The 13704-nt window shown below is 45.8% G+C and overlaps 1 long non-coding RNA gene across 1 annotated transcript in view; it reads left to right on the plus strand.

Moving 5' to 3' along the window:
* Positions 1 to 13704, plus strand: part of LOC110741768 — a 47113-nt gene that overhangs the window by 23040 nt on the left and 10369 nt on the right. The window contains exon 2 of the long non-coding RNA XR_004179995.1: positions 1791 to 2036. This is a non-coding gene — a long non-coding RNA (uncharacterized LOC110741768). The remainder of the gene's footprint in view (positions 1 to 1790; positions 2037 to 13704) is intronic.

Consider the following 13704-nt stretch of genomic DNA (forward strand, 5'->3'; position numbering starts at 1 on the left):
GCCGCTGGCGCTGGAGCAGTGCGGGTGGATCCCGGTCTGCGCTCCGGGAGCACAGCCTTGTCCACACGCTCCCGAGTGCTGGGTCAAGCACATTCTCTCAGGGCAGAGCAAAGGCGCCGTCCCGGGCTTTGCTTCTTCCAGCGCAAGCTGCTGCAAGGTTGGCGAACCATTTTCAGTTATTTATCCTAATCGGGTGCCCATGGCACTGGCACCCCCCACCCCCGGGCATATCTGGGTGAGTGTGGGCTCTCATTCTCTTCTCCAGCCACCCACCATGCAGGCAGCAGGAAGCACCGCCGAGGTGGGAGGCCCAAGGCCAGCACTGACTCGGAAAGAGGACGAAGGACCCAAGTAGAGACAGAGGGAGAATCCCCGGGAGCAGCTGAAGTGCACACGTCTCTGTCCCGTGCCCAACGTGACACATCCTCCACCTGGTGCCAAGTCTAAGTCCTTTGTCGTGAGACCTTTCCCTGAACTCCCAAGCCCAAGGCTTTGTGTTTTACTCCCAATTCCCAGCTCCAGATCCGCCTGAACTAAGCCATAACTCGACTTACATCCACTGTTGGTATCACGTGTTTTCCTGAGACTCAGAAGGTAAAGAAGACGGAAGGTTCTGGGAACCAGGAGGATGACAGGCAGATGTGGACACTGCAGCCGCCGGGGCTGCTTTGTCTCTTCAAGATTTCGCACGGGCATGGCCTTGAATATGGGTTAAACTGACACAGTCTCAGGGATTTCATGTGTCGTCTGCAGAAGCTTCAGCTGTGCCTGACTCAGGGTGTCGGACTGATCACGGCACTGCTCTGTTGACCTTGGCATCTGACATCATTCTTTGTCCTCTTGGCTCCAGCAGGCTTCCAAATGATCATTTTTAACTTCTTAAAAAAAATAAATACAAATAATAAAAAAAAATTAAACAAAAAAATACCCAACCTTGTTGGTTGGTGCTTTGGTTGTATTCAGCTTGTGTGTTAAAGTTCAGAGCAGTGTCTAGTGAGTGGCGTTCACAACAGATGGCCCCTGTGGCTGCCCTCCCTCAAGCAAAGCCCCGGGTTCCCAGAGCAGGCTGTTGACTCTGCCAAGACACCTGTGCCTTTTGCGGTTTCTCCTCTGTGGCATTTGAGGGCGCAGTCACTGAAAAAGCAACCCCTGGGGGAACGGTTCTTAAACATGTCTGTTCACATTCACTGCCTCTTGGAAAAGAAGAGCTTCTCTGGATCTCCACTGTCTTGACCACATCGGAGTCCTTGCCACGGCCTTGGGATGGCTGTGCAAAGTCACGAGCTTGTCTGACAGCCAGCGATGTTGTTTATCATGATAGAGATTTGAGTGAGTCTGGGCACAGTGGCTCACGCCTGTAATCCCAGCACTTTGGGAGGCCGAGACGGGCGGATCACTTGAGGCCAGGAGTTCGAGACCAGCCTGGCCAACACGGCGAAACCCTATCTCTACTAAAAATACAAAAAATTAGCCAGGTGTGGTAGTGGGTGCCTATAATCCCAGCTACTTGGGAGGCCGAGGCAGGACAATCACCTGAACCCGGGAGGTGGAGGCTGCAGTGAGCCGAGATAACACCAATGCACTCCAGTCTAGGTGACCGAGCACAACTCTGTCTCAAAAAACAAAAACAAAAACCCCAAAAAACAAAAAACTGATGTCTGGTAGACAGAATGACAAGCATTCATGTTTATTTATCTTTTCGAAGAGTAGGGGACGAGGTCTGGTAGATCTATTTAGAAGCTGTGTATGAATGCGTCTACTTAATGGTTTCTCTTCCATTTCGTCAACAGAAGAACTTTTTCTGAGAGCCTGTCATGTCCATGGAAAGCAGCTGAATTAAATCCTGGAGGTGACTGTCCCCCTGGGAGATGACGTGGATGGGGAAATAGTCCATACGCAGCTCAGAGACCCTTGAAGCGGCATCCAAGGAGGCGTGGTCACAGGGCAGGCAACCGATACCAGCGAGTCCAGAAGGCCAGCGTGTGCGCCGCTGCACGTCTCCAGAAACTTCAGGAAGCAGCCGTCACGCCCGAGAGGTGAGAGTGATTCCAAGGGTGCAGAAACAGGAGCAAGGGCTGGGGCTGGAAGGGAGGGTGGAAGCCAGGAGAGCCAGGCCTGCCGGGGGAGCTTAGGCAAACAGCTGATCCCAGTGGAGCTTGGAGGGGAGGCTGGGTGCAGACACAAAGGCCGATGGACAAACTAAAGGAAGCATCAGAGATTGTTGAGCAAGAAAGTGACCAAAAAAAGAAAACCGATCTGGCGATGGTGACTATCCCAAACGAATCTGCTTTTTCCAGGTTACTTCTCAACACGGTAGGCAGAGTCCTTTTTTTTGATAAATAAATATTATATATATTTAAGGTACATAACATGTTTTAAAATATGTATTCATTGTTGAATTATGAAATCAAGCTAATAACATATGCACAGCCTCACATACTTACCATTTTTGTGTGGTGAGAATACTTCAACACTACTCTTAGCAATTTTCTTTCTTTTTGGCTTTTTTTGGTTTTGTTTTTTGAGACAAAGTCTCACTCTTGTCGCCCAGGTTGGAGTACAGTGGTGCATTCTTGGCTCACTGCAATCTCCGCCTCTTGGGATCAAGCGATTCTCCTGCCTCAGCCTCCCGAGTAGTTGGGATTACAGGTGCCCCTCACCATGCCTGGCTAATTTTTCTCTATTTTTAGTAGAGATGGGGTTTTACCATGTTGGCCAGGCTAGTCTCAAACTCCTGACCTCAGGTGATCCACCTGCCTCGGCCTCCCAAAGTGCTGGGATTACAGGCGTGAGCCACCATGCCCAACCTACTCTTAGCAATTTTCAATTATACTATCCACTGTTATTAGCTACGGCCACCAGAGCACACTTTCCCCATCCTTGTTTATCACCTGTCTAAAATGTAAGCTCCCGGGAGGGCAGGGGCCTGCCGTGCCTAGAACCATGTCTGTCATGTCGTAGGTGCTGAGTCAACATGTGCTGAATAATGGCTCTCTTCACACTTCTCTCAAGACCAAAAAATGTTAAAAATGCCAAATACTGAAAAGGGAGATATTGAAAAGTAAGAGTGAGTTTCTCTCTATTGAAACTCATCTGCCTGAATTTATCTATTTTTTAAAAAGTCCTGACAGTGGGAAGGGTGGTCTGGCTAGGGAGATCCTGGCCACAGCTGCACCAGGAGGAGTCACTTTGCAGTTGAAGGGAAGTGGGAAACCATCCTGGGGTGGGAGTGAAAGTTCCCTGGCGTGCTGGAAGAAACCGCAGTGCTGGCCTCTATTCAGGAACCACTAATTATTTTTTCCCCAAATAAAAGCTCTGTGAAGAATGGCCACTCAGCATGTTGAATTTAGTTTCAAACGCTGGTCATTCAGCACAGAACAAAACAGCCTTCAAAGATGCCTACCTACTGGAAACTCAGTGTATCATTTTAAATTTATTTACTGATTTTTTATTTTTTTTGTTTTTTTGAGAGGGTCTCACTGTTTTGCCCAGTCTGGAGTGCAGTGGTGCAATCTCAGCTCACTGCAGCTAGGACCTCCTGGGCTCAAGCGATCCTCCCACCTCAGCCTCCTGAGTATCTGGGACTACCAGTGCACCACCACCCCTGACTGATTTTTGTATTTTTTGTAGAGATGGGGTCTTGCTATGTTGCCCAGGCTGGTCTCAAACTCCTGGGCTCAAGCGATCTGCCCACCTCGGCCTCCCATGGTCCCGGGATTACAGGCGTGCTCTACCGCACTTGACCTCCTCTTACATTTAAACTCTGAGGCAGTGTGTGTGTGCACATTTATATTGTGTGACATGTGCCACTGTCACTGACTTTATTTGTTTTTGAGACAGAGTTTCACTCTGTTGCCCAGGCTGGAGTGCAGTGGCACTGTCTTGGCTCACTGTAACGTCCACCTCCCAGGTTCAAACAATTCTCCTGCCTCAGCCTCCCAAGTAGCTGGGATTACAGGTGCCTACCACCATACCAGGCTAATTTTAGTATCTTTAGTAGAGACTGGGTTTCACCATGTTGGCCAGGCTGGTCTCAAACCCCTGACCTCAGTTGATTCACAGCTTCTCCCTTCCCACCACACATAGGAATGCCGGGTGTGTCCTGGTAAGTAACAATCTTCCCAGTGGTTTTTTTTTTTTTTTTGAGACGGAATCCCACTCTGTCGCCCAGGCTGGAGTGCAGTGGTGCGATCTTGGCTCACTGCACTCCCCGCCCCCTGGGTTCCCCCCATTCTCCTGCCTCAGCCTCCCGAGTAGCTGGGACTACAGGCTTGAGCCACCTCGCCCGGCTAATTTTTCGTATTTTTAGTAGAGATGTGGTTTCACCGTGTTAGCAAGGATGGTCTCAAACTCCTGGCCTCAAGCAGTCTGCCCACCTCAGCCTCCCAAAGTGCTGGGATTACAGGCGTGAGCCACCCCACCCAGCCCAGTCTTCCCACTATTAAGTGGGAAATGGTCTTGTGCACTTCAAATGCATAGCACAAGTTTTATAAGAAATTAAAGCAATGACAGTCTGACTGAGGATGACACTTTATACACTGAAAAATCCCACATTATGAAGCAAGTGACCACATTCAGGCGTGCAATGCAGGGCCCAGCCCCTAGTGTCTGCTGGCAGCCCTGGGTCTCTCTCTACCTGCCCTCACCCTGTGTCTGCCCAGTGACTGCCCTGCAGGGACCAGGTTTGCAGGCTCCGTCGCCCTCTCCTTTCCAGGCAGCTCTAGCCTTTGAGGTCCCCCACGGGAGACCAGAGGGGAGCCAGGGCCAGGAGACAATTCTGATAAGAGATGATGGTGGCTTGGACCAGGCGACAATGACAATGATGAGACAGGGTCATATTCAGGAGATGCTTGGAAGTGGCATCAGGCTCAGGTGATTCTCCCACCTCAGCCTCCCAGGTAGCTGGGACTACAGTTGTCCACCACCACACTTTGTGAATATTTTGTATTTTTTGTAGAGACAGGGTCTCGTCATGTTGCCCAGGCTGGCCTTGAACTCCTGGGCTCAAATGACCCTCCTACCTTGGGCTCTCAAAGTGCTGGGATTACAGGTGTGAGCCATCACACCCAGCCTAATGCCTTGCTTACAATATCCTTGTAAGGATATTGTAAGGATATTGTAAGTTACACACACATTTCAAAAAGCAATGACCGGTCTCAGGCTGTCTGCTTCAGAAGGATGAATCTATTTTAGAAACAGCCATGGCTGACAGAGGCTCCTAAGGCCAGGTTTCTTAGGCCCCCATTTTGAGCTCCACTCTTCATTAACTCTTAATACAATTTTAATAAATACACTTGGCTATTTTGGTTTTCTACATAGCAGATTATATTTGACAAACTAAGAGGTGGGGGACTCAGGAGGGGAGGGGAGCTGGGAGAATATGAGGCCTGAATGGCCAAGTGGGCAGGGCCTGGTGCTACATGCAAAACGACAGTTGGAGAGCAGCAGTCTGGTCATCGTCATTCATGTATTCATCAAATATTCATTTTTTTTTTTTTTTTTGAGTCGGAGTCTCGCTCTGTTGCCCACGCTGGAGTGCAGTGGCACAATCTCGGCTCACTGCAAGCTCCGCCTCCCGGGTTCACGCCATTCTCCTGCCTCAGCCTCCTGAGTAGCTGGGACTACAGGCGCCCGCCACCGTGCCCGGCTAATTTTTTGTATTTTTAGTAGAAACGGGGTTTCACCGTGGTCTCGATCTCCTGACCTTGTGATCCGCCCGCCTCGGCCTCCCAAAGTGCTGGGATTACAGGCGTGAGCCACCGCGCCCGGCCGCCAAATATTCATTAAGTAAGTGATACATACAGGCACTGTGCAAACACAGCTGGCCAGCTAGGGAGAGAAAAACTGATCGAAGAGCACACACACGATCCCCATAGGGATTAAAATACAACACAGTCAACAATGCCAAAACATAGGTTTCAATATCCCCTACTTTAGAAGCTGAATCTCAGGAGAGAGATTTCCTTCCAGTGGTTAAAAATTAAAAGTGTTGGCATTTAAATGAGTGTCAGTTATTTGGAAAGTTCTCCTAACTAGGATATTTCATTGCCTAACTACACCATTTCAGGGTATTTTAGTTAATATGCAAATTGCTAACAGCTGTGAGAACAAACCCACCACTGCATTATCACAATAGACCCGGTTTTGCTGAGCTCTCTAATTAAGAACTGCTGTGGAATTTTAAAAAAAAAAGATTATATATACATATATAAAATTTACATAAAATATTGTTGAAAATACTTATATTCACATAATTTATTATGTTGGAAAAATAAATATTTTCAGAGCATCTAAATACAGAGCATCTCCATTCAAAGAAACTTTAAAAAAATTGTCAGCTGGGCGCGGTGGCTCACGCCTGTAATCATAGCACTTCAGGGGGGATCAAGGTGGGTGGATCACCTGAGGTCAGGAGTTCGAGACCAGCCTGGCCAACATGGTGAAACCCCGTCTCTACTAAAAATACAAAAATTAGCCAGATGTGGTGGTGGGCGCCTGTAATCCCAGCTACTTGGGAGGCGGAGGCAGGAGAATCATTCGAACCTGGGAAGTGGAGGTTGCGGTGAGCTGAGATGGTGCCACTGCACTCCAGCCTGGGCAACAAAAGCAAAACTCCATCTCAGAAAAAAATGCTCGTTTTGTTTGTTTCAGTATGGTTTTAATCTGTTTAGAATTTTAAATTGAATTACTGCCAGATAAATTAAGCTTCGTCTTCACCTCTTATTTCCTTTTATCTGATTTACCTTTTCTCAAAGGAAAAAGAAAATTATATTTCTGCCATCAGTCATGATTTTTTTCCCTGTGACTATATAATATCCTTTAAAAACCATGTCATCTCAAGGTCAAAGAAAACAAAAACAAACCAGTTAAAAAGTGGAAGAGGGAATGTAAGATGTAAAAATGTTATTTAGGTTAGAAACTGCTCAGCAGAGCTAACTTTATAATCTGATACACCATTCTGCATTGTGGAAATTACATACAAGATGCTTAGACTTTCATAAAGAAAAAAGAAATAGAACTTACACATCAAAAGAGAAAACAGTCAAACAGTTCCCTCTACTGGAAGGTTTAATAGGAAGCCGGACATACCATCTTCTTTCACACTGTGAATGCACAGAAAAGTCAGACAGCATTCGGCAATCTGGAAACGGGCACTCAGGAGGAGGGCACAGGGCGGGAAGTACCGGCTAGGAAGCAGTTTATAGTGGGACTGTATTCATCACTTATATAATTAAATAATTTTCTTTTTTTTTTTTTTTTTTGAGACGGAGTCTCGCTGTGTCGCCCAGGGGGGAGTGCAGTGGCCGGATCTCAGCTCACTGCAAGCTCCGCCTCCCGGGTTTTTACGCCATTCTCCTGCCTCAGCCTCCCGAGTAGCCGGGACTACAGGTGCCCACCACCTCGCCCGGCTAGTTTTTTTTTTGTATTTTTTAGTAGAGACGGGGTTTCACTGTGTTAGCCAGGATGGTCTCGAACTCCTGACCTCGTGATCCGCCCGTCTCGGCCTCCCAAAGTGCTGGGATTACAGGCTTGAGCCACCGCGCCCAGCCTTAAATAATTTTCAAAAGCAACACACACAATTCTATATAATTTTGTTTTTGAATGCATACATATGCATTTATATATGTATTTTCAAACGTTTGGGTAGTATCACACCAGAAGGTTAACAACTTTTAACTCTGGCTGTAAGGATTATGGGTGATATTTGTATTCTTTTTATATTATTTTGAACTATATTTTCTGAATATCTTATAATAAGCACGCATGCATCTCTCTCTCTCCCTCTCTCTCTCTCTCCCCCATCTCTCTCTCCCCCCCCTCTCTCTCTCTCTCTCCCCCATCTCTATCTCTATCTCTCTCTCTCTCTCTCTCTCTCTCTCTCTCTCTCTGTCTCTCTTTTTGAGCCAGAGTCTTGCTATAACCTTGAACGCCTGGGCTCAAGCAGTCCTCCCATCTCTGCCTCCCGAGTAGCTAAGGATTATAGGCGTGCATGACCATGTCCAGCTACTTTTTTAGTTTATTTTACTTTTTGTAGAAATGGGTCTCACCATGTTGCCCAGGCTGGTCTAGAACTCCTGGTCTCAAGCAATCCTCCCACCTTGGTCTTCCAAAGTACTGGGATTACAGGTGTGAGCCACCACACCAACCTCAGGCTTATAATTAGAAATTGATTCTATTTATCCAGAAAAAGTGTTAAAAGTCTGGTAAAAAATTAGAACATAAAAGTATTTTCTTTCAATGAAAAGAATCTTGTTTCAGTTATTGCTAACATACTCATTATCTGCTTTTCACAGTTATTTAGATAAGAGTTTATTCCCTAAGAAACAAATATTGCAGACCAGGCACAGTGGCTCACACCTGTAATCCCAGCACTTTGGGAGGCCCAGGCAGGCAGATCATTTGAGATCAGGAGATCGAGACCAGCCTGGCCAACATGGCAAAACTCCGTCTCTACTAAAAATACAAAAAGTAGCTGGGAGTGGTGGAGGGCGCCTGTAATCCCAGCTACTTACTCGGGAGGCTGAGTCATGAGAATCACTTAAACCCAGGGGACGGAGGTTGCAGTGAGCCGAGATCACGCCACTGCACTTCAGCTTGGGCAACAGAGTGAAACTATGTCTCAAAAAAAAAAAAAAAAAAAGGAAAAGAAACATATATTACAAAGATGAAAATTTGATTACTCAAAATCTGCCAAACGGAATTACTGAGATAACTAATGAAATCATATATAGGAAGTTCCCAATTTATTTGTGGATTGTGTGTTTCTATTATGTGGTTATTTAGAACTTGAAACATCATGCCATAGGCATAATGCTTTAAATGTGCTTCTTAAGTTGTGCTTCTCAAAAGTCTGTCTTACCCAAATTTAGCTAAACTAGTGTGTTATTACAATAAAAGTAGTAAATAATATTTGCAATGAATAATAGTGAATAATATTTCCTTAATAGTGGCATAACTCAAATTCATTGGAGCCCCTTGGAACTGAAATAAAGTTCCTCAAACCCCATTTCTACAGTGTGGGGAAGCCCACGTTCTGCTAGATTTCTGTGAATTCCCAGGCACACATTCTCTCACGGACTCAATATCAAAGAATGTACTCACATTAACACGTTAATGAGGAATGTGGGTTTGACTCAAGCTTCTTTAGGGGAAGGGAAGCAGGGCTTGTATTACTCAACTCAAAGATCCATTGTAGCTGGGCACTGTGGCTCACGCCTGAAATCCCAACACTTTGGGAGGCCGAGGCAGGCAGATCATTTGAGGTTAGGAGTTCAAGACCAGCCTGGCCAACATGGTGAAATCTGTCTCTACTAAAAATACAAAAATTAACCAGATGTGGTGGTGGGCGCCTGTAATCCCAGCTACACGGGAGGCTGAGGCAGGAGAATTGCTTGAACGTGGGAGGCAGAGGCTGCAGTGAGCCAAGATTGTGCCATTGCACTGCAGCCTGGACAACAGAGCAAGACTGTCTCAAATAATAATAATAATAATAATAATAATAATAAATATCCATTGTAGATTTTAAACTTTTGTGCACCAAATGATACTATCAAGAAAGTAAAAAGACAAGTCACAGAATGGGAGAAATACTTGAAAATTATATATCTGATAAGATTCTATTATCCAGAAGGTAAAAATAATTCTTACAACTTAAAAATAAAAAGATAAATAACCCAATTAAAAAATGGGCATAGGGCCAGGTACAGTGGCTCACGCCTGTGATCCCAACACTTTGGGAGGCTGAGGCAGGCTGATCACGAGGTCAGGAGATCGAGACCATCCTGGCTAACATGGTGAAACCCCGCCTCTACTGAAAATACAAAAAAATTAGCTGGGCATGGTGGCGGGCACCTGTAGTCCCAGCTACTCGGGAGGCTGAGGCAGGAGAATGGCATTAACCCAGGAGGCAGAGTTTGCAGTGAGCTAAGATCGTGCCACTGCACTCCAGCCTGGGCGACAGAGCGAGATTCCATCTCAAAAAAAAATGGGCATAGGATCTGAATAGACATTTCTCCAAAGAAGATATACAAATGGCCAATAAGCACATCAAAAGATGCTCAACATTCTTAGTCTTTACAAAGAAAATGCAAATCAAAATTACACTTCCCACCACAAAGAGATGCCGCATCCCAGCAGGATGGCATGGCAAGGTAGGGAGATTAGAGCCCTCAGCCGTTGCTGGTGATAATGTCAAACGGTGCCGCCACTGTAGAAAAAGAGTTTGGCAGGTTTTCAAAAAGGGAAGCGTGGGGTGATCATGTGGCCCATCAATTCCACTCCTGCCAGTGTAGCTGTGGTGATTAATTTTGTGTCAACATGTGTAACCAGCAGACGTTTGGTGAAACATGTTTCTGGCTGTCTGTGCGGGTGCTTCTGGATGAGACTCATGTTTGAATCAGTACACAAAGTAAAACGGGTTGGCTTCCCCACAGCCAGCGGGCCTCATTCAACCCACTGAAGGCCTGCAAAGAACAAAAAAGGTGATGGCGAAGCCCTGTAGCCCCCTTACCCAGGAAGCTGAGGCAGGAGGGTCCCTTGAGCCCAGGAGTTCGAGGCTGCAGTGAGCTATGATTGCCCCAGCCTGGGTGACAGAGTGAGACCCTGTCTCAAAAAGACAAAACAACAACAACAAAAAAACAAAACAAAAAAGAAAAATAAGAATCAGACTCAGACTAGAACTTACAGCACTGGCTCTCCTGGTTTTCAGCCCATGGACTTGGACTGGAACTTACAGCACTGGCTCTCCTGAGTCTCCAGTTTGCTGACTGAAGATCTTGGACTTCTCAGCCTTCATAATCACACAAGCCAATTCCTGATAGTAAATCGTGTGTGTGTGTACTGTATAGATGTGTATACACACACACCTGTATGTATGTGTGTATATACACAGTGTGTGTGTGCATCCTATAAGTCCTGTTTTTGTTCTCCGGAGAACCCAGCCTAATACAGCATCTAAGACAAATGAAACCATATGTTCACACACGAACTTAGAAGTGTTCATAGCAGCCTTATTCATAATAGCTAAAAAGTAGGAACAACTCAAATGTCCATCAACTGAAGAATGGATCAACAAATTATGGTGTATCCATAAATGGAATATTCTTTGGCAGGAAAGAGGAATAAAGTGCTGACATGTGCTACAACATGGATGGAAGTTGAAAATACGCTCAATGAAAGAAGCCAGCCACAAAAAGCCACAGATTCCACAACTTCACATATTCCACAACCTCTTTTCTATGGGTTGCTTAGAATAAGCAAATACATAGTGTGTCAGAGAGCAGATTTGTTGTTGGCAGGGGTTGGGGAGGGGAGAAGAGTTTTATAACAGCTTATAAAGTTTACCAGCTAGGCCAGGTGCAGTGGCTCATGCCTGTAATCCCAGCACTTTGGGAGGCCAAGCCCAGCAGATCACTTGAGGTCAGAAGTTTGAGACCAGCCTGGCCAACATGGTGAAACGCCGTCTCCACTAAAAATACAAAAATTAGCCAGACGTGGTGGTGCAGGCCTGTAATCCCAGCTACTCGGGAGGCTGAGGCAGGAGAATCACTTGAACCCAGGAGGTGGAGGTTGCAGTGAGCCGAGATCGCGCCACTGCACTCCAGCCTGGGCAACAGAGCGAGACTCCATCTCAAAATAAATAAATACATAAAGTTTACCAGGTTAATGAGTAAAGGAGAGGTTTTTTTTTTTTTTTGAGATAAAAAATATAAAATTGATTGTGGTAATGGTTGCACAACTCTGAATGTACTAAAAACCCACTGAGTTATGTATTTAAAAATGTTAAATTTATGGTATGCAAATTGTAAAATTAAAAAGAGAAAAAGTGCACAGTTTAGACCCCAAATCATCCCCTTTCTCTTCTTAGAAATGCAGGAAGATGGACACAGGGCTGGGGAAGTACAATGAAAGGCCAAATGGATGGTCTGTTCTGTGTGGATCAGCTCCCCATGAACACTCTTACTCCTGAGCACTCATCCAACAATAACAAGAGAATGCTCTTGTTTTTGAAGAATTTTCTGAAAGCCATCCTGGAAAATTAAGTAGAGAACGCTGAAGATAGTCAGACTTTGCTTTTAAGAATTGCATATTCTGGAAGAGGCTCTTCAGTCCAATCTTTAGTTCTCTCCACAGAGTAAATGAAGTAAACTGCCGAAGGCCTGGAGCCCGAGCTGTTCCCACACGGGCTCCAGCACAGAGTCTCACAGGGCTGCCTCAACTAAATCTCTGATTACTGTTTCTTCTGTCTTTCTCCTAAAAATGGAACGCAGGCCGTCTATTCTAGGGAAATAAAGGATTCTGGTTACGTGAATCCAGGAGCTTTTTTTTGAGACAGAGTGTTGCTCCGTCTCCCAGGCTGGAGTGCAATGGCGCCATCTCAGCTCACTGCAATCTCCACCACCCAGGTTCAAGCCATTCTCCTGCCTCAGCCTCCCGAGTAGCTGCGACGACAGGTGCCCGCCACCACTCCCAGCTAATTTTTGTATTTTTAGTAGGGACGGGATTTCACCATGTTGGCCAGTCTGGTCTTGAACTCCCGACCTCAGGTGATCCACCCACCTCGGCCTCCCAAAATGCTGGGATTCTAGGTGTGAGCCACCATGCCCAGCCGATAACTGACCTTTTATTTGACATTAACATCTAAGAAACAGCTTGTGTCCTCTTTAACCTCACTCATCCTCATGTATCTACTGGGCAGTTGGGTGCTTTTATTCTCTAAAAGATGCACTCAGGGCCAGGCGCAGTGGCTCACACCTGTAATCCCAGCACTTTGGGAGGCCGAGGTGGGCAGATTGCTTGAGGCCAGGAGTTTGAGACCAGCCTGGCCAACATGGCGAAACGCTGTCTCTACTAAAAATACAAACTTAGCCGGGCGTGGTGGTATGTGCCTATAATCCCAGCTACTCAGGAGGCTGAGGCAAGAGAATCACTTGAACCTGGGAGGCAGAGGCTGCAGGGAGCTGAGATTTTGCCATTGCACTCCAGCCTGGGCGACAGAGTGAGACCCTATCTCAGGAAGAAAAAAATATATATATATATGCATTCAGGACAATTGAAATAAATATATTGCATAATAAGCCTGGGACCAACAAGAATGGTTTCCTGCCTCAGCCTCCTGAGTAGCTGGGATTATAGGTGCCTGCCACCATGTCCGGCTAATTTTTGTACTTTTAGTAGAAGTGGGGTTTTGCCATGTTGGCCAGGCTGGTCTTGAACTCCTGACCTCAGGTGATCCGCCTGCCTCAGCCTCCCAAAGTGCTGGGATTACAGGCGTGAGCCACCCCACCCAGCCCATTAAAAAATTTTTTTTAATTTTTATGGATACATAGTAGATATCCTATGATACGAGAATACAATGCATAATAATATCAGGGTAAACGAGGTATCGAGGTATCATTTGAACATTTAAAAAATTTATTGTTGCTGTTATTGAGTTGTAGGGGTTCTTCATATATTCTGGATGTTAGCCCTTTATCAGATAAATGATTTTCAAGTATTTTCTCCCATTCTGTAGGTTTCCTTTTCACTGTGTTGTTTTCTTTGCTGTGCAGAAGTTTTTGACGTAGTCCCATTTGTCTATTTTATATTTTATTACCTGTGCCTTTGGTGTCATAGCCAAGAAATCATTGCCCTTCTCCTAATGTTATGAAGTTTCTCCCCTATGTTTTCTTTTAGTTTCATAGTTTCAGGTCTTAGGTTTAGGTC

This window comes from Papio anubis, chromosome 19, assembly GCF_008728515.1.
Source record: "Papio anubis isolate 15944 chromosome 19, Panubis1.0, whole genome shotgun sequence".
Classification (NCBI taxonomy): domain Eukaryota; kingdom Metazoa; phylum Chordata; class Mammalia; order Primates; family Cercopithecidae; genus Papio; species Papio anubis.